This window comes from Erinaceus europaeus, chromosome 18 (genome assembly GCF_950295315.1).
Source record: "Erinaceus europaeus chromosome 18, mEriEur2.1, whole genome shotgun sequence".
Classification (NCBI taxonomy): domain Eukaryota; kingdom Metazoa; phylum Chordata; class Mammalia; order Eulipotyphla; family Erinaceidae; genus Erinaceus; species Erinaceus europaeus.
Genome location: NC_080179.1, coordinates 13,417,590 through 13,436,452, shown reverse-complemented (window position 1 = coordinate 13,436,452; position 18,863 = coordinate 13,417,590). Strand labels below are relative to the sequence as shown.

The 18,863-nt window shown below is 42.9% G+C and overlaps 1 protein-coding gene across 10 annotated transcripts in view; it reads left to right on the top strand.

Annotated features, from left to right (window-relative positions):
- Positions 1-14,493: 14,493 nt before the first annotated feature.
- Positions 14,494-18,863, top strand: part of OSBPL6 (oxysterol binding protein like 6) — a 202,893-nt gene continuing 198,523 nt past the window's right edge. For 8 of the 10 annotated variants that reach the window (XM_060177660.1, XM_060177658.1, XM_060177657.1 and 5 more), the window contains exon 1: positions 14,865-15,006. The gene's annotated coding sequence lies outside the window, so the exon portion shown is untranslated. Of the gene's footprint in view, positions 14,589-14,864; positions 15,007-18,863 lie in introns of those variants that run through there. The other 2 variants (XM_060177651.1, XM_060177652.1) reach the window with 2 other exon arrangements.

Sequence of the window (18,863 nt, the reverse complement as noted above, 5' to 3'; positions counted from 1 at the left end):
ACTTTATCTCACCAGAAACAAAAATCAACTCCAAATGGATCAAAGACCTAGATGTCAGACCAGAAACAATCAAATACTTAGAGGAAAACATTGGTAAAACACTTTCCCACCTACACCTCAAGGACATCTTTGATGAATCAAACCCAATTGCAAGGAAGACTAAAGCAGAAACAAATCAATGGGACTACATCAAATTGAAAAGCTTCTGCACATCCAAAGAAACTATTAAACAAACAGAGAGACCCTCACAGAATGGAAGAAGATCTTCACATGCCTTACATCAGACAAGAAACTAATCACCAAAATATATCAAGAGCTCAGCAAACTTAGCACCAAAAAAGCAAATGACCCCATCCAAAAATGGGCAGAGGATATGAACAAAACATTCACCTCAGAGGAGATCCAAAAGGCTAACAAACATATGAAAAACTGCTCTAGGTCACTGATTATCAGAGAAATGCAAATTAAGACAACACTAAGATACCACCTCACTCCTGTAAGAATGGCATACATCAAAAAGGACAGCAGCAACAAATGCTGGAGAGGATGTGGGGACAGAGGAACCCTTTTACATTGCTGGTGGGAATGTAAATTGGTACAGCCTCTGTGGAGAGCAGTCTGGAAAACTCTCAGAAGGCTAGACACGGACCTTCCATATGATCCAGTAATTCCTCTCCTGGGGTTATACCCCAAGGACTCCATAACACCCAACCAAAAAGAGGTGTGTACTCCTATGTTCATAGCAGCACAATTCATAATAGCTAAAACCTGGAAGCAACCCAAGTGCCCAACAACAGATGAGTGGTTGAGAAAGCTGTGGTATATATACACAATGGAATACTATGCAGCTATCAAGAACAATGAACCCACCTTCTCTGACCCATCTTGGACAGAGCTAGAAGGAATTATGTTAAGTGAACTAAGTCAGAAAGATAAAGATGAGTATGGGATGATCCCACTCATCAACAGAAGTTGAGGAAGAAGATCTGAAAGGGAAACTAAAAGCAGGACCTGACTAAATTGTAAGTAGGGCACCAAAGTAAAAGCCCTGTGGTGAGGGGTAGACATGCAGCTTCCTGGGCCAGTGAGGGGTGGGAGTGGGCGGGAGGGATGGGTCACAGTCTTTTGGTGGTGGGAATGGTGTTTATGTACACTCCTAGCAAAATGTAGACATATAAATCAGTAGTTAATTAATATGAGAGGGGGAAAATCAGTTGTATGTCTCTCAAAACATAAACTGAGTCTTTTTAATATATAGGCTGTGTATTTGATATGCGGACTCTCTCAAAAGTCTAGAAAAAGTAGATTAGAAGCATCCAATAGCACAGCTAGATACAAGATACTGGATACTGTACAGCAAACCCTAACAAAAGGACTTTTCAAAGTTAACCCAATTACCAAATAATGTGATGATAACATTAACTATCGATTGTCTTTTTGAACCTTAAGACAGCAGGAACCTCACATCTCCACTATAGAGTCCCTACTTCCCCCAGTCCTGGAACCCTTGGATAGGGCCCACTTTCCCGTATGCCTCTCCCAATCCATACCAAATAATATTGCATCCGCCAATCACAACCTAACCAACGCAACGATTGCCACCTCAACATGCTTCACCTCAGACTGTGTCCAGAGACTTCACGTGTGGAATGACAACCCTTCAGCTTCATTACTCGGGTGAGACCTTTCCTTTTATAGTACACTCTAATTTCATCTCAGGTGGTTCACTTTCTAACTAAGTCCCACAACCTAGATATACACCAGTTTCTGTGAGAGAGAGCTTATGGTCACACGTATCCATAAACTACTGCAAAATACATACCTGAAAGCAGAAGTACACTAGAGTTTGCAGTGAGTACCCCCCTAACACTTCCTCTCCACTATTCCAACCTTTGGGTCCATGATTGCTCAACAATTTGTTTGGCTTTGTATGTTAACTCTCTTTTCAATCACCAGGTTCCAGATGCCACCAGGATGCCGGCCAGGCTTCCCTGGATTGAAGACCCCAGCAATGTGTCCTGGAGCTCAACTTCCCCAGAGACACACCCTACTAGGGAAAGAGAGAGGCAGACTGGGAGTATGGACGACCAGTCAAAGCCCATGTTCAGCGGGGAAGCAATTACAGAAGCCAGACCTTCTACCTTCTGCAACCCTCAATGACCCTGGGTCCATGCTCCCAGAGGGATAGAGAATGGGAAAGCTATCAGGGGAGGGGGTGGGTTATGGAGATCGGGTGGTGGGAATTGTGTGGAGTTGTACCCCTCCTACCTTATGGTTTTGTTCATTAATCCTTTCTTAAATAAAAAATTTTTAAAAAAAAGAAAAAAATTTCTTTATTGGGGAATTAATGTTTTACATTTGACAGTAAATACAATAGTTTGTACATGCATAAACCAATGTTAGTTTAAATTTCATTACTGAAAGGATTGAGAGAGCTACTTAAAAACTTTTCTAGGTAGGAATAACAGAATTCAATTTTGCTATGGAAATTCCCATTCTTCTTTTTCTTTTCCTTTTTCTTTTTCTTTTTTTTTTTTCCCATTCTTCTTGCCTTAGAATCAGAGTGTGCTCTCCATTTTCATTTTTCTGTAGTTCATTGCGATTTTCTCTATGGCTAAATATATGGTCAATTTTATAAAATTCCTGTGGGTGTTTGAAGATATATTCTCATTTTTAACAATAAGGACTTTTTCATTCATAATACTAATGAAATGTACTGGAATTTTATTTACTTTTGTCTCCTTGATCTACTGTAGAAAGAAATGAATAATTTTGTACCACTGGTGTGTGTGTGTATGTGTGTTTAAAGATTCTACTTATTTATTAATGAGACAGATAGGAGGAGAGCAAGAACCAGACATCACTCTGGTACATGTGCTGCCAGGAATTGAACTCAGGACCTCATGCTTGAGAGTCTAGTGCCTTAGCCACTGCGCCACCTCCTGGACCACCATCCTTTTTTTTTTTTTTTTTAATATATTTTATTTATTTATTAATGAGAAAGATAGCAGGAGAGAGAAGAAACCAGGCATCACTCTGGTACATGTGCTGCTGGGACCACCATCCTTTAATATATATTATATATATGTATTATATATAATATATATATATATATATATATTGCCTCCAGGGTTATCACTGGGACTCGGTGCCTGCACTATGAATCCATTGCTCCTGGAGGCTATTTTTTTCCTTTTATTTCCCTTGTTCTTTATTGTTGTTGTTGTTATTGATGTCATTGTTGTTGAACAGAGAGAAATCGAGAGAGGAGGGGAAGATAGAGAGGGGGAGAGAAAGATAGACACCTGCAGACCTGCTTTACCACCTGTGAAGGGACTCCTCTGCAGGTGGGGAGCCCGGGGCTCGAACCAGGATCCTTCGCTGCTCCTTGCGCTTTGTGCTATGTGCTCTTAACCCGCTGTGCTACCGCCCAACTCCCTGCATTCCTGTTCTTCAGAAGCACAGTGATGGTGTATTGCACCAAAGTAAAGGACTGGGGGGTGGGAGACATAGTCAGGTCCTGGAACATGATGGTGGAGGAGGACCTAGGTGGGGGTTAGAGTGTTATGTGGAAAACTGAAAAATGCTACACATGTACAAACTACTGTATTGTATTTGACTGTTAACTCTAAACTATTAATCTCCCCTAATAATAAGTGGGGAAAAATGCTGCTTTAAGAATAAAAAGAAGTGTGGGGCCGGGTGGTGGCGCACCTAGTTGAGCACACATGTTACAATGCACAAGGACCCAGGTTTGAGACCCCAGTCCCCACCTGCTGGGAGAAAGCTTTGCAAGTGGTGAAGCAGTGCTGCCGGTGTCTCCCTTTCTCTCTCCTTCTCTATCTCCCCTCTCCTTCTCAATTTTTGGCTGTCTCTATCCAATAAACAAATAAAGATGCGAGTCAGCGGGTTAAGTGCACGTGGCATGAAGCATGTAAGGATTCCGGTTTGAGCCCCTGACTCCCCACCTGCAGGGGCATCACATTTGGTTTCGGGTTAACGGCTGTTCTCAATATTTGGGGTTTTCTCTAACCTCCACAGGAAGTATTACCTGTAGAGTACATGTGTTAAGCCCTGGGTTCAAGCTGCAGCACCACATGGGAGCACCAGGGGAGCTTTCTGGATAGTGGGGAGGTGCTGTGCTGTCACTCTTCTCTGTTTGTGTTTGTGTCTCTTCCTCTCTCCTTTTCTAAGATTGAGAAATTGTATCAGGTGGGTACTCAGCGGTGGTAACATGCATGTGTGAAGTCCTGGATTCATTCTCTGGTTACATGTTAGAATATATAGATAAATGACCTGAGCAGTGGTACAGCTAGTAGAGCTCACGTGTTACTTTCTACAAAGACCCTTGGTTAACCCCTGGTCCCAACCTGCTTGGGGGAAGCTTTATGAGTGGTGCAACAGTACTGTAAGTGTTTCTCTTCCTCCCTCCGTCTCTTTCTCTCCCCTTTCACTATCTATTCTTTTTTTTTTTACATTTATTTATTTATTCCCTTTTGTTGCCCTTGTTTTATTGTTGTAGTTATTATTGATGTCCTCGTTGTTGGATAAGACATAGAGAAATAGAGACAGGAGGGGAAGGGGAAGGAGAAAGACACCAGCAGACCTGCTTCAGTGCTTGTGAAGCGACTCCCCTGCAGGTGGGGAGCCCTGGGCTCGAACCGGGATCCTTCCTCCTGTCCCTGCACTTTGTGCCACCTGTGCTTAACCCGATATGCTATTGCCCGACTCCCTCTTTTTAAAAAAATTTTTAAAAAATATTTATTTATTTTCCCTTTTGTTACCCTTGTTTTTTATTATTGTTGTAGTTATTATTGTTGTTGTTATTGATGTCATTGCTGTTGGATAGGACAGAAAAAAACGGAGAGAGGAGGGGAAGACAGAGGGGGAGAGAAAGTCACCTGCAGACCTGTTTCACCACCTGTGAAGCGACTCCCCTGCAGGAGGGGAACCAGGGGCTTGAACCAGGATCCTTGTGCTATCCATTCCTTTCTGTCTCTACCCAATAAAAAATGAAATAAAATAAAATAATCTCTTGAGGTCTAGTAGAACAAAAATCACCAAGTTCTTACACATGCTAAGTCTGAAATGCCTGTGAAATATCTAAGGGGAGATATTAGGTATGAAGTTAGAAAGGAATGGATATAGCCCAGAGAAGATGACTGGACTGGAGGGTTTATCTAGAGAAGAGAAGCATTGGAGGCCCTGGGTGAAGTCTTAGACAAGTCAAACATTAAGAAATTGCTGGAATTGGAATTGAGGGAGGTGAGTCAGGAAGAAGAAAAAAATACTGAGAATGTGATGTTCCAGAAGTCAAGAAAGAAAACTGAATGTCTCAAAGAGGAATTAGTGAACTTATCAAATGTAGCTAAAGGCTAAAGGTGTAGAGATAAAAGTATACAGTGGATCTGGTCAGATGAAAATTACCAAGAACAAATTATAGTATCCATTGAGAGAAATTTTGGTGAACCACTGGGCAGAAACTAGATTGAAGAAAGTTGTGGATGGATTATGAAGTTAAGTGGAGAAATTTAACTATGGAAGGGAACAGAGTGGTCCGGGAGGTGGCGCAGTGCATAAAACACTGGATTCTCAACCAAGAGGTCCTGAGTTCGATCCCCAGCAGCACATGTAGCAGAGCGATGTCTGGTTCTTTCTCTCCTCCTCTCTCTCTCATGAATAATTAAATTCTTAAAAAAAAATGAAGAAGAAAGAAAGGGAACAGAGAAAAATCTAGTAAAGGAGCTATGATGTTAAGATCAAGGAAGGCTTTCTGGAGTGGACAACTCTATAGTATGTCTGTTTGTTGTTGGAAATGGTCCCACACAGAAGGAGTGGTTGATAACTTGGCAGAGGGAAAGGATAACTGAGGGAGCAAAGTCCTCGAGGCAGCTAAGGCAGCTGAGCTCCAGAGCCTGTCATGTGACCTCAAGTAGGCAGGGAGTACAGGGTCCACAATGGATAAAGCTGGAAAGCATGAAGTTTCTGTTTGACGCTATTTTCTCAACATAAAAAGAAAAAAATGAGAAAAGATAGCTGAGTTTCAAAGTAATAAAGAATGACAAAATTGAGACTGGAAAAACAGGCATGCAATGATGTTTGAGAGTCAGCAACAAAAGCTATAGTAAAAGTAATATGATCGCTGTGTTATAGACAGGGCACTTTTGAGGACCAAAATTTTCAAAGTAGAGTGAAGTCAATGTGCAAATTTTCTCCAGTGTTCAGTCACTCAGATGCAGGGCAACAGAAGGTTGGGGGTGGAGAGAGAGGTCATACAAAGTCGGACTTTAGCTATTCAGAGAAAGCAGAAGTCAAGTGTATCTTATTGAAGCATTAGAGTAGTGGACTCTAGAATATAAAATTGATGCAAAGGAACAGGAAGAGGAGGACACCGATGGAGAGTGACAAAGTTGTGGGCTGGAGAGAATTAGTTACTGTGCTGCTCTGCTGCTCTGTTCTTGGAGCTTCCTCCTGGTAGTTAGGACTTATTTTTTCTTGTTTTAATCAGACTCTGTCTATCTCTCTATGCCACATCGACTGATGTCAGCTGAACTTTGTATGTTCACTGTGCCATACACTTGAGGCAGTTCTTGCTGAAGTCTACCTGCAATTGAGGGTGGAGGACGTGAATGTTCAAGATATGCTTCAGGATTGCTCTGTGTGTATGTGTGTGTGTGATTCTTGATGAGGAGGAAAAAATCATACTACTTTGTTTATTTTTATTTTTTATATTTATTTATTTATTTTCCTTTTTGTTGCCCTTGTTATTTTATTGTAGTTATTTCTGTCGTCGTTGTTGGATAGGACAGAGAGAAATAGAGAGAGGAGGGGAAGACAGAGAGGAGGAGAGAAAGACAGACACCTGCAGACCTGCTTCACGACTCTCCTGCACGTGGGGAGAGGGGGGCTGGAACAGGTATCCTTACTCGGGTCCTTGTGCTTCGTGCCACGTGCGTTTAATCTGCTGTGTTACCGCCAGACCACCGACTACCCTGTTTTTTTTTTTCATGGGTGGTGAAGCAGTTCTTCTATTATATATATATATATATTTTTTAATTTTATTTATTTATTCCTTTTGTTGCCCTTGTTGTTTTGTTGTTGTAGTTATTATTGATGTCATTGTTGTTGAATAGGACAGAGAGAAATGGAGAGAGGAGGGGAAGACAGAGAGGGGAGAGAAAGATAGACACCTGCAGACCTGCTTCACCGCCTGTGAAGTGACTCCCCTGCAGGTGGGGAGCCGGGTCTACCCTGTTTTTATACTGACTCAGTTCTGGATCTTTTGTCAAGAGCAGTACACTACTGAGCAGATTCGTACACACTATGGTCCTGTAGCGGCAGATTTATCATACACGCAGAACAGCAAATGGCTAACAGCAACCAAATAATGATTCATGATAGTCTGTCCTGAAAAAAATTGATTTCACAGAGAGAAATCTTTGGAAGGATGAATGAGTTAACTAAGACTTAAAGATCTGAACAATATGACTCAGAAAACATTTCTTTCTTTCTTTTATTTTATTTTATTTTTTTGAGAGAGATGTAGAGGGAGGGAGAGAGAGAAACACCAGAGCACTGCTCAGCTCTGGCTTGTGGTAGGGCAGGGGATTGATCCTGGGACTTTGGAGCCTTAGGCTTGAGAGCCTGTTTGCATAATCATTATGCTATCTCCCCCACCCGTTTTAATTATTTTTTAAAGACTTTCTTTACTTATTGATGAGAAAGATAGGCTGAGAGAAAGAACCAGACATCACTCTGGTACATGTGCTGCTGGGGATTGAACTCAGGACCTCATGCAGGAGAGTCCAGTGCCCTAGCCACTGCACCACCTCCTGGACCACAACTATATACAATTTTGCTATTTAATTAAAATAATCTATAGCAAATGTCAAAGACATGTACTGAGGTTTTGAAATTAATTTATAATTCTTTCTTGTTAAAGAATTGTTTAGATCTGTTAGTCAAATGTGGCTACAAAGATAATATCTGTGTTGCTTTAGTTTCAATTTCTTAAAATTTTTTATTTATAAAAAGGAAACATTGACTAAGCCATAGGATAAGAGTACAACTTCACACAATTCTGCCAGTTATTTCCCTTTATTTCTCCAGTTCTTTCTCCATTGTCCCATTTAATGATCTGCATTGACACTCTATTTCATGATCAGGGTATCTTTTTGACTCTCCATTTATGCACCTTAAAATTTACCATAGGAGTAGATTTCTTTTCCCCCATCGGTTCTTAATGAGGTGGTATCTTCTTCCAAGAAGTTGAAAATGTCATAAAACGTGTTATGTACTAAATTTAAAAAAGAAAAAAAAATGGGTGGGGGTAGATAGCATAATGGTTATACAAATAGACTCTCATGCCTGAGGCTCCAAAGCTCCAGATTCAATCCCTCGCACCACCGTAAACCAGAGCTGAGCAGTGCTCTGGTTAAAAAAAAAGAAAAGAAAAGAAAAAAGAAAAAAAAAGGAATCACCTATGTCAAATCACTTTGGATGAGAGATATAAATATATTCTATATACATGATATATACTTAGTATGTAAAAATACATTTAAAGTCTTAGATACTGGATTGTATATGTAAAATTGTTTAAAGGTTAAGTTTTATGTCATGTACATTTTACTTAAATAATTCACCCCCCCAAAAAAAATTAAAAAATGTTTTTCCAGCTCATGTGTTTCATTCTTTATATTACACATATAAGTAAAACCATCTGGTAGTTGTCTCACTTCTTTTTATTTTATTTATTTATTTTCCTTTTTGTTGCCCTTGTTGCTTTTTATTGTTGTAGTTATTATTGTTGTTGTTATTGATGTTGTTGTTGGATAGGACAGAGAGAGGAGGGGAAGACAGAGAGGGGGAGAGAAAGATAGACACCTGCAGACCTGCTTCAGGCTTGTGAAGGGACCCTCCCCCTGCAGGTGGGGATCTGGGGGCTCAAGCCGGGATCCTTATTTGGGTCCTTGCGCTTTGCGCCACGTGCGCTTAACCTGTTGCGCTACCTCCAGACTCCCTGTCTCACTTCTTTACTTACTTCACTAAGCATAATCACCTCTATCCATTTCGTCCCAAAGGACATAATACTGACTTTTAAAATTGCTGCATAGTATTCAATCCCACAACATCTTTATTCAGTCATCTGTTGATGGATATTTAGGTTGATTTCATATCTTGGCTATTGTGGAAAATGTAGTTATGAACGTGAGGGTGCATATGTCTTTTTGAATTAGTGTTTTCCTGTCTTTTGGATAGAAGTCACACAGTTTTGAAATGTGTCTAACACCATGGTGGAACTCAGTTTTAAAATTTTATTTAATGTCAATTAAAATTTAGATAGCTACATGTGACTGCACTACTGCCTACTTGATTTCATTATTTAAGATCAGTGTATTGATCAGCACCATTCTACATTGTACTCCATCTTATAAAGGAGATCCTGATTGGTCTACTTAGAAAGGGCTATTTCTTCATACTAATATTAAATGTCTTTCCTGATTGCAGAAATTTTCTTTTCAAGTATTTTCTTTTAAAATTTATTTTTATTGAGGACATACCATTTTATATGACTGTTGTTGTTTTAGAGGTACAACTTCACACCTCCAAATATGTGCCAGCACACCTCACCCATCACCAAAGTGGCATTTTAAACCAACTCTAACTTGGCTGTACGAATGTTCTGTTGATGTCTACAATATCCTCATGGGAAATAGATAATGGATGAATTCCATGCCCTGTATTGGGGCCAGGAAGGAGGAACAAGTCTCTTTCATTTTATCCAGCTGTGCAGAGAACTGATAATTATTTTCTTTTTGTTTTAATTTTTTAAATTTATTTATTACTGGATAGAGATAGAGAGAAATTGAGAGAAGTGGGGGAGATAGAGAGGGAGAAGAAGACAGAGAGACACCTGTAGCCCTACTTCACCACTTGTGAAGCTTTCCCTCTACAGGCAGGGACCAGGGGCTTGAAGCTGGGACTTTGTGCAATGTAATGTATGCACTTAACCAGGTGCGCCACCGCCTGGGCCCCCACTTTTTAAAAAAAATTATTTCTTTATTGGGGAATTAATGTTTTACATTCAACAGTAAATACAATAGTTTGTACATGCATAACATTCCCCAGTTTCCCATATAACAATACAACCCCCACTATGTCATTTATCATCCTTCATGGACCTGTATTCTCCCCACCCACCCACCCCAGAGTCTTTTACTTGGGTGCAATACGCCAATTCCATTTCAGGTTCTACTTGTGATTTCTTTTCTGATCTTGTTTTTCAACTTCTGCCTGAGAGTGAGATCATCCCATATTCATCCTTCTGTTTCTGACTTATTTCACTCAACATGATTTTTTCAAGGTCCATCCAAGATCGGCTGAAAACAGTGAAGTCATCATTTTTTACAGCTGAGTAGTATTCCATTGTGTATATATACCACAACTTGCTCAGCCACTCATCTGTTGTTGGACACCTGGGTTGCTTCTAGGTTTTGGCTATTACAAATTGTGCTGCCAAGAACATATGTGTACACAGATCTTTTTGGATGGGTGTGTTGGGTTCCTTAGGATATATCCCCAGGAGAGGAATTGCAGGGTCATAGGGTAGGTCCATTTCTAGCCTTGTGAGAGTTCTCCAGACTGTTCTCCACAGAGGTTGGGCCAATTGACATTCCCACCAGCAGTGCAGGAGGGTTCCTTTGACCCCACACCCTCTCCAGCATTTGCTGCTGTTACCTTTTCTGATGTATGACATTCTCACAGGAGTGAAGTGATATCTCATTGTTGTCTTGATTTGCATTTCTCTGACAATCAGAGACTTGGAGCATTTTTTCATGTGTTTCTTGGCCTTTGGATCTCTTCTGTGGTGAATATTCTGTCCACGTCCTCCCCCTATTTTTGGATGGGGTTATTTGTTGTCTTGTTGTTGAGTCTGGCAAGCTCTTTATATATGTTGGTTATTAAACTCTTATCTGATGTATGACATGTAAAAATCTTCTCCCATTCTGTGAGGGGTCTCTTGGTTTGGGTAGTGGTTTCTTTTGCTGTGAAGAAGCTTTTTAATTTGTTGTAGTCCATAGGTTTATACTTGTCTTAGTCTTCCTTGTAATTGGATTCGTTTCATAGAAAATGTCTTTAAATTGAAGTATTACACCAAAGTAAAAGACTCTGGGGTGGGTGGGTGGGTTGGGAGAATACAGGTCCATGAAAGATGATGAATGACATAGTGGGGGTTGTATTGTTAAATGGGAATCTGGGGAATGTTATGCATGTACAAACTATTGTATTTACTGTTGAATGTAAAGCATTAATTCCCCAATAAAGAAATAAATTATAAAAAAAAAAAGAAAATGTCTTTAAAATTTATGCGGAAAAGAGTTCTGCCAATATTTTCCTCTAAGTATCTGAAAGTTTGTGGTCTAACATCCAAGTCCTTGATCCACTTGGAATTTACTTTTGTATTTGGTGAAATACAGTGATTCAGTTTCATTCTTCTGCATGTTTCAACCCATTGTTTCCAACACCATTTGTTGAAGAGACTCTGCTTTCCCCATGTAATAGTCTGGGCCCCTTTGTCAAAGACTAGATGTCCATAGGTGTGGGGCCTCATTTCTGGGCTCTCAATTCTATTCCACTCGTCAGTGTGTCTATTCATGTTCCAGTACCAAGGAGTTTTGATGACAATGGCCCTATAATACAGTTTGAGATCTGGGAGTGTGATGCCTCCAGTTCTGTTCTTTTTTCTCAAGATTGTTTTGGCAATTCTAGGTCTTTTCTGGTTCCAGATAAAATATTTTCTTTTTTAATCTATTTATAAGTCAACAAAATCCTCACAAATAATATTTTTTTAAAAAAGAATTTATTTATTTATTTATTCATGAGAAAGATAGGAGGAGAGAAAGAATCAGACATCACTTTGGTACATGTGCTGCCGGGGATCTAACGCAGGACCTCATGGTTGAGAATCCAATGCTTTATCCACTGCGCCACCTCCTGGACCACACAAATAATCTTTTAAAACATTTTTCTTTCACCTTGAAAACAAGACCCATGTGAGAGGTTTCAAAAGAACTTACCTTTAGGTAACTGATGTTTCTCTGTAGGACAGAACTAATTGGATGATCGAACAATTCCTGGAAAGGCAGGAAGATAAATGATAGGCAGAGAAGCAAATAGTGGAAGCCAAGTCAGGCCTGCTATATGGCGCAGCCCCAGCCGGCTAGGGCTAACTGCAAATCGGAAAGTCCTGGACTAAACTGAAGCTATTTTCCCTTACATTGATAATTTAAAGACCTACTGGCTATATTGGATATGCACAAATAGTACCTGGGGACAATGAAAGGAAATCCCTGGGGGAAGTACATTGTGACAACAATTATGGCAGTGAGTGTGACAAGACACACAGAGATAATATGGAACAGAGTAAAAAAAATGTGCAAGCATTCTTAAGATAACACATGAACTTTAGGGATCACTGAAGATGTTTTAAGTGGTGGAGTTTTATGGTTTCTATGTGTTAGACACTGGGTTCTATCCCTGCCAATACACAAGAATGCCTACCAATGAGTGGGTGGGACTCTCTGGAAGGTGGAGCAGTGCTATGGTGTCTCTAGCACTCTAGAAATAAAAATAAAAACTGTGGGGGGCTGAGCGGGTTAAGCACACATGGTGTGAAGTGCAAATGATGCAAAGCACAAGGACCTGCATAAGGATCCCGGTTCGAGCCCCCTGCTTCCCACCTGCAGGGGGTGGGGTTTGCTTCACCGCCTGTGAACAACAGCAGCAATAATAACACAAAGGGCAAAAAATGGGAAAAATGGCTTCCAGGAGCAGTGGATTCATGGTGCAGGCACTGAGCCCTGGAGGCAAGGGGAAAAAAAGTTCTGTGTATTCTCATCTTCTTTTACCTTATCCTATATATGAGGTTTGACTTTTTTCCTTTTTCTAAAAAAATTTATTTATTTTCCCTTTTGTTGCCCTTGTTGTCTTTTTATTGTTGCTGTCGTCGTTGTTGGATAGGACAGAGAGAAATGGAGAGAGGAGGGAAAGACAGAGGGGGGAAACAAAGAGAGACACCTGCAGACCTGCTTCACCGCCTGTGAAGCGACTCCCCTGCAGGTGGGGAGCTGGGGGGCTCGAACCCGGATCCCTACGCCGGTCCTTGCGCTTTGCGTCACCTATGCTTAACCCGCTGCGCCACCGCCTGACTCCCCCTTTTTTTTTTAAAAGTAGAATGGTTTTAGTTCTGTCAATGGAACTCTATTGGAACAAAACGAGGCAATGAACAAGGGAAGGCCGGTCACCTGGTTATTCCTTTGAAGAAACTCTTCATGGGGAAGGGGCTAAGGTGAGAATGCCATGTAGTACCAGCATCTATTGTTTTATGACAGGAGTTCATGCAAGCATTGTTGGCCAGAGTAGAAGAAGCTGATTGCAAAGGTGAGACTGAAGATTCAGTTAAATTATGGGAAAGAGAGCTTAGAGTCATGCTTAATAGCAAGTTAGGATTTAATTTTTTCCCCCTTCTGTTGTCCTTGTTGTAGTTATTATTGAAGTCATCGTTTTTGGATAGGACAGAGAAATGGAGAGAGGAGAGGAAGACAGAGATGGGGAGAGAAAGACACCTGCAGACCTGCTTCACTGCTTGTGAAGAGACTCTCCTGCGGGGGGGGGGGGTGCTCAAACCTTGTGCTTGGTGCCATGTGCACTTAACCCATTGCTACCGCCGGACACCCCCCCCCCCCCGCAAGTCAGGATTTTATCAGCACAGAGAACAGTGAAATGCCATCCCAGTTGTCTCAGTGGGTGGCAATATTTCAATTTTTGGAGGTACTACTTCTTCCCCTCTCTCTGCCACATCGGGACTCCTAGAAAGCCCACCAAACTCTCTCACGCAGCTTCTATAATATTTTCCGTTAGGCTCAACCAGAGCTTTCTGAAAAATTTCCCCCTGGAGATGGTGATGACAGAAATGTCTTTGAAATACTCCTGACATTTCCCTTGTCACCTATTTACAGAAGAAACGTCTGTGTAAATATTTGAACAACCCAATCCTTCTCAGCAAATTTCCCTTCGATTAGTAGCCCTTGGGCACAGGCAAGGGGCAATTTTAAAAGGCGAAAGCCATAAAGAAGGTGGGGAGGATTGGATGAGGTGAGACTGAATGACAGACTCCCCCACCTTTTTTTTAAACCAAACCTGAATTTAGTGTTTTTCTGCGTCTGGGAAGTTGCTAATTTGGAGAATCAGGGAATGTGGGAGGGAGCTCTCTCTCCTTCCTTCTCTCTCTCATCTCTCTTTCTCTCTCCTGTACATTTATTGACCAGCCACAACCCAAGTCAGGGCTATGAGAAGCTCCAATAGAGGTTTTTCAGCGCCTCCGGGAAGGCCACCAGGCTGTCCACCCCTTACATTTCTTCCATCCACGGAACGCAGAGAGGCTGTACTCCAAGCCCCAGCCGCCTGGGGAGCCATTAGAGGACACTCCTTTCCTTTCTTGCAGGGCGCCGACCCTTCTCCAGGGATCTGGGGTGAACGAGGGCGCATGTACGACTCCCAGACCCGGAGATGCAGGGTCAGTCCCCAAGGTAGGGACACCAGGGTTTTTCGTGGGGAGCAGGTGGGGGCAGCTCAGGCGGTGGACCTGGGCGCTCTGGCACGCCAGCGCTCCAGGTCCGAGGCTCTACCGGCCGCACGACGGGGTAGGGCTGGCGTGGAGGGGAGCCCCGAGCGTCCTCAGCTCCACTCCTCCCCGCCAGCCAGCCGCAGCGGGAGCCCGAGCCGGGGGCGGGCAGCCCCGAGCGCCGCCCCGCCCGTGCGCCCCGCCCGTGGGGGAGGAGGGGCTGCGGCGCGCCGGGGCCACTGGAGGCGCAGCGCCGCCGCCGCGGCTGTCGGAGTGGAGACCGCGGCTCGGCCGCCAGCTCCCCGGCCAGCCCGCGCGCCCCCCGGGGCCGCCTCCCGCCGCCGCCGCCGCCGAACCTGCAGCGCCGCTGCTGGTCCTTCCAGGTGGGTGTCCTGGCGTCCGGGGGGCACCCCTGCAGCCCCCGCGATGGTGCCCGCACCGCGGCCCGGTTGCATTGTGCGCGTCCGAAGCGCCCAGGACTCCCAGGGACGCGCGGGTGGGTAGCCTTGTCTTTGGGCCCCTGAGGCATGGCCGACCCCCGGGGTTAGAGTGGGAGGTTGGGGGGGGGAGTCCCCAGGGCAATCCAAGCGGCCTGAGCTGGGGGGCGGCGGTGCGGGTGTTGCCGGGCGGCGGAGGTGGGAGGGGAGTGTGGGTCACCGTCCCTGCTCGGCGCCCTGCTTGCAGCCTCAGTGGCCGGGAGACTGCGGCCGCCCGGCTCCGGTGCCCGCATTTCTCGGGGCGCCCCCTCCCCCCTCGCGGCTGTTGGGGATTGAAGCTGGGACCCTGAGGAGGACTGATGTCATGGTCAGTGGAGAACTGAACCCGCGCGGGGCAGAGTGCAGGCGCCCGAGCCCATTCTGCAAACGCCTGCGCCGCGCGCACCTTTCAGGGAAGCCGGGGATCGGACCCGCGCGCCGGGCAAGTTGTGCATCGCGTGTGACGGTGCGCGTGCACTGCGGACTGCCCTCGGGGCCACCCCTGCCCGCCCGCTGCGGTCTCCCCTGCAGCCTGCCCTGCAGCCTGCGCCCGCACCGCCGGCCTGGGCCCTGCCTGTCCGTCTGTCTGTCTGCCTGCCGGGGTTCACACTGGGGCAGGGTTTGCATTGCAGCAGAGACGCGCTTCCCCTGCATTGAATGTAGCCTGGAGCTGCCGGCAGATCCTGTCGCCGGGGATGCTGGGGGAGGCGGGTTTGGAAGGCCTGGGGAAGAGGCCGGGTAGAAGTAATGACACTAGCAGCAGATTTTTTTTCCTTAAGCCTCTACACATCTCCATGACACCTTTTAAGCTGCTTTGTGAAAGTTCTGACCAAATACCGATTTCATTGCAATTCTTTGATATACTTGAACCGTAGCTTAAACATGAGAGTCTTAAAGCTGGAGAAAGCATTACATAATGGACAGGAAGCAAATGACACGAAACTAAGTGAACCCATTGGGTTGCCAGCTTATTTCTTTCTCCTGGACGCTAAGTCCTGTAACTCTCCGTAAAAATATCATTTTCAATTGCTGGATAAGTTTTAGCAAATTGTAGATGATGTTCCAGTCGTGATTTACCCCTAAATGAGAAAACAATTTTTTTTCTTGAATGACTTCTCTTAAATGTCAAAGTTGCATGTTGATGGATAGTTGTATTCCACAGAGATAACCAGCAAATTCATTTAAAATAACTCATCCTAGTATCATTAACTTGGCTTTCCTCTTGGTTGTATTATTTTTCTTCTCCTGTACCCTGCCTTTTTTTCTCTTCTTTTTGAAGCGTTTCTACAGTTTTATTCACTGCAAGCTTGCAATGTTGATATTCCCATCAAATGCTACAGCATTGCAGATACAAAGACTAATAATAAATGAAACAGAAAGCCTCACTGTAACTCAGTGAGCGGAGCTCCCAAGGTCGAAGGGAAGCTGCAGTGTAGCTTAGCTGTAATCACCAACAGAGAATTCACATAGCCCTCATTGGGTTATAAGGAAAGTGGAATATTATTCATATTTTCCCCTAACATATTTTATTCTAAAAGTATAAAAGTATTTTGATATTAAAATATTGACTTTTATAAAGACTAAAGACCCCGGTTTTTTTTTTTTTTTTGCTTATATTTGAATTGTCATGTTGACAACTCAGTTACACATTTAGTGGATGAACTCCTTTGGGGACATCTCAGTTTTAACACAGTGATGGTTTACTAGTTGCCTCTTCATTGTAGTAGAATGTGATCCTTTTGAACTTACATACTCTGTATTTTTTTTTTTTTGCCTGTATATTGCTTGAACCTTTTACTTACTTCAAGAAAGGTAAAAGTCCTTCCAAGATGAAATGTTTGTGGTGGGGATGGGTAGTTCCACTGCATAGGCAGAATTAGGTAAATGCCTAAGTAGGTAATGTTCTGTATGATTTTAGTTGGGAAGCTAACTAGGGAGAAAGTTAAAATTTTCCTAAGACCTGGGGAAGAGGCCCGGTAGAAGTAATGACACTAGCAGATTTTTTTTTTTTAAAGCCTCTACTTTGTATAGACACATCTGCATGACACCTTTTAAGCTGCTTTTGAAAGTTCTGACCAAATACCAATTTCATTGCAATTCTTTGCTATACCTGAACTGTAGTTTAAACATAAGTAACATTCAATAATTACATATAGAGTACCAATCTGCTCAAAATATTGGTTGAGATATTTTGGGAAGATACAAAGAAGAATAAAAGACATCCTTGCCGGCTAGGTTTGTAGTTTTATTTGCAGGCATGAATCCTCTAACAAGGGATTTTTTTTAAAAAAAATATTTATTTATTTATTTTCCCTTTTGTTGCCCTTATTGTCTTTTTATTGTTGTAGTTATTATTGTTGTTGTTATTGATGTCGTTGTTGTTAGAATAGAGATAAATGGAGAGAGGAGAGGAAGACAGAGAGGGGGAGAGAGAGAGACACCTGCAGACCTGCTTCATTGCTTGTGAAGCGACTCCTTTGCAGGTGGGGAGCCGGGGGATCTAACCGGGATCCTTATGCCGGTCCTTACGCATTGCGCCAGGTGCGCTTAATCAGGCTGCGCTACCGCCTGACTTCCAAAAGGGATTTTTTTTTTAAACTTTTACTGCTGAGATTATGCAATAATTTTAATATTTAAGAATTTTTTTTCCTAGGGCACCAGTTGGTGTCTCACCTGGCAGAGCATACATGTTGCAATATGCAAGGAACCAAGTTCAAGCTCCCAGTCCCCCGCTGCACAGGAATGCTTCACCAACAACAGTGAAGTAGTGCAGCAGGTTTCTTTCTCTTCCTCTGCCATCCTCTCTTCCTCTCTCCCTCTCTTCCTGTTTCCTCTCTTATTATCTGTGTCTCTATTCAATAAATGAGTAAAATATTAAACAAATTTCTCTGTTTAATTTTGAAAAAAGGAACCTCAGGGGGTCAGCTTGTGGCGCACCTGGTTCAGCCTACATAGTACTTAGATGGAAGGATCCCTGTTGGCGTCCTGGGCTCCCCATCTGCAGGGCAGGGATGCTTCATAAGCAGCGAAGCAGGTCTTCAGGTGTCTTTCTCTCCCTCTCTACTACTTCCTCCCCTCTCAACTTCTCTCTGTCCTATCCAATAAAATGAAAAAAAAAAAAAAAGTAACCAGGAGCTGTGGATTCTGGTACGGGCACCTAGCCCCAGCAATAACCCTGGAGGGAAAAAAGAAAAAAGGGAGAAAAAAAATAATCTCATAGTACTTGTTAACTTTTGGAACTTCTTCCCCTGTCAAGGTTATGTCACAAAAATTCATCTATGTTGGATGTAGCTGTAGTTAGTTGATTCTTGCAGTTGTACAATATCCAATTATGTATCTGTTACACAGTGAGCTTCCCTACCTATTCTGCTGTTTGTCATTTTTTTTCTTTTGAGAATAATTGCAGAGAGGAATACTCTGATCATTCATGCTTCATGGACATATGTGTTAGTATTTCAGAGGCCTTTTTTTCTTTTCTTTTTCGTTTTGACAGAGGGTGAGAACTGGAAAGAGATAGAAAGGGAAGAGGGTGGGAGAGACAATGTGTTAGTGCTTTTATTGGTAAACTCCAAGCTATAGAATTGTTTATTTGAAGGGTGTGTGATTAATAAGCTTATTAAGTATTACCAAATTATTTTCAGAAATATTGTACTTATTTACAGAAACCAGGAAAGTAAATATAAATAATCAAATAAAGCCATTTCCCACATCTGTAGCTTGAGGGATGAAGAAACAGTATCTGGGAGGCCGGCCTTAGTGCACGC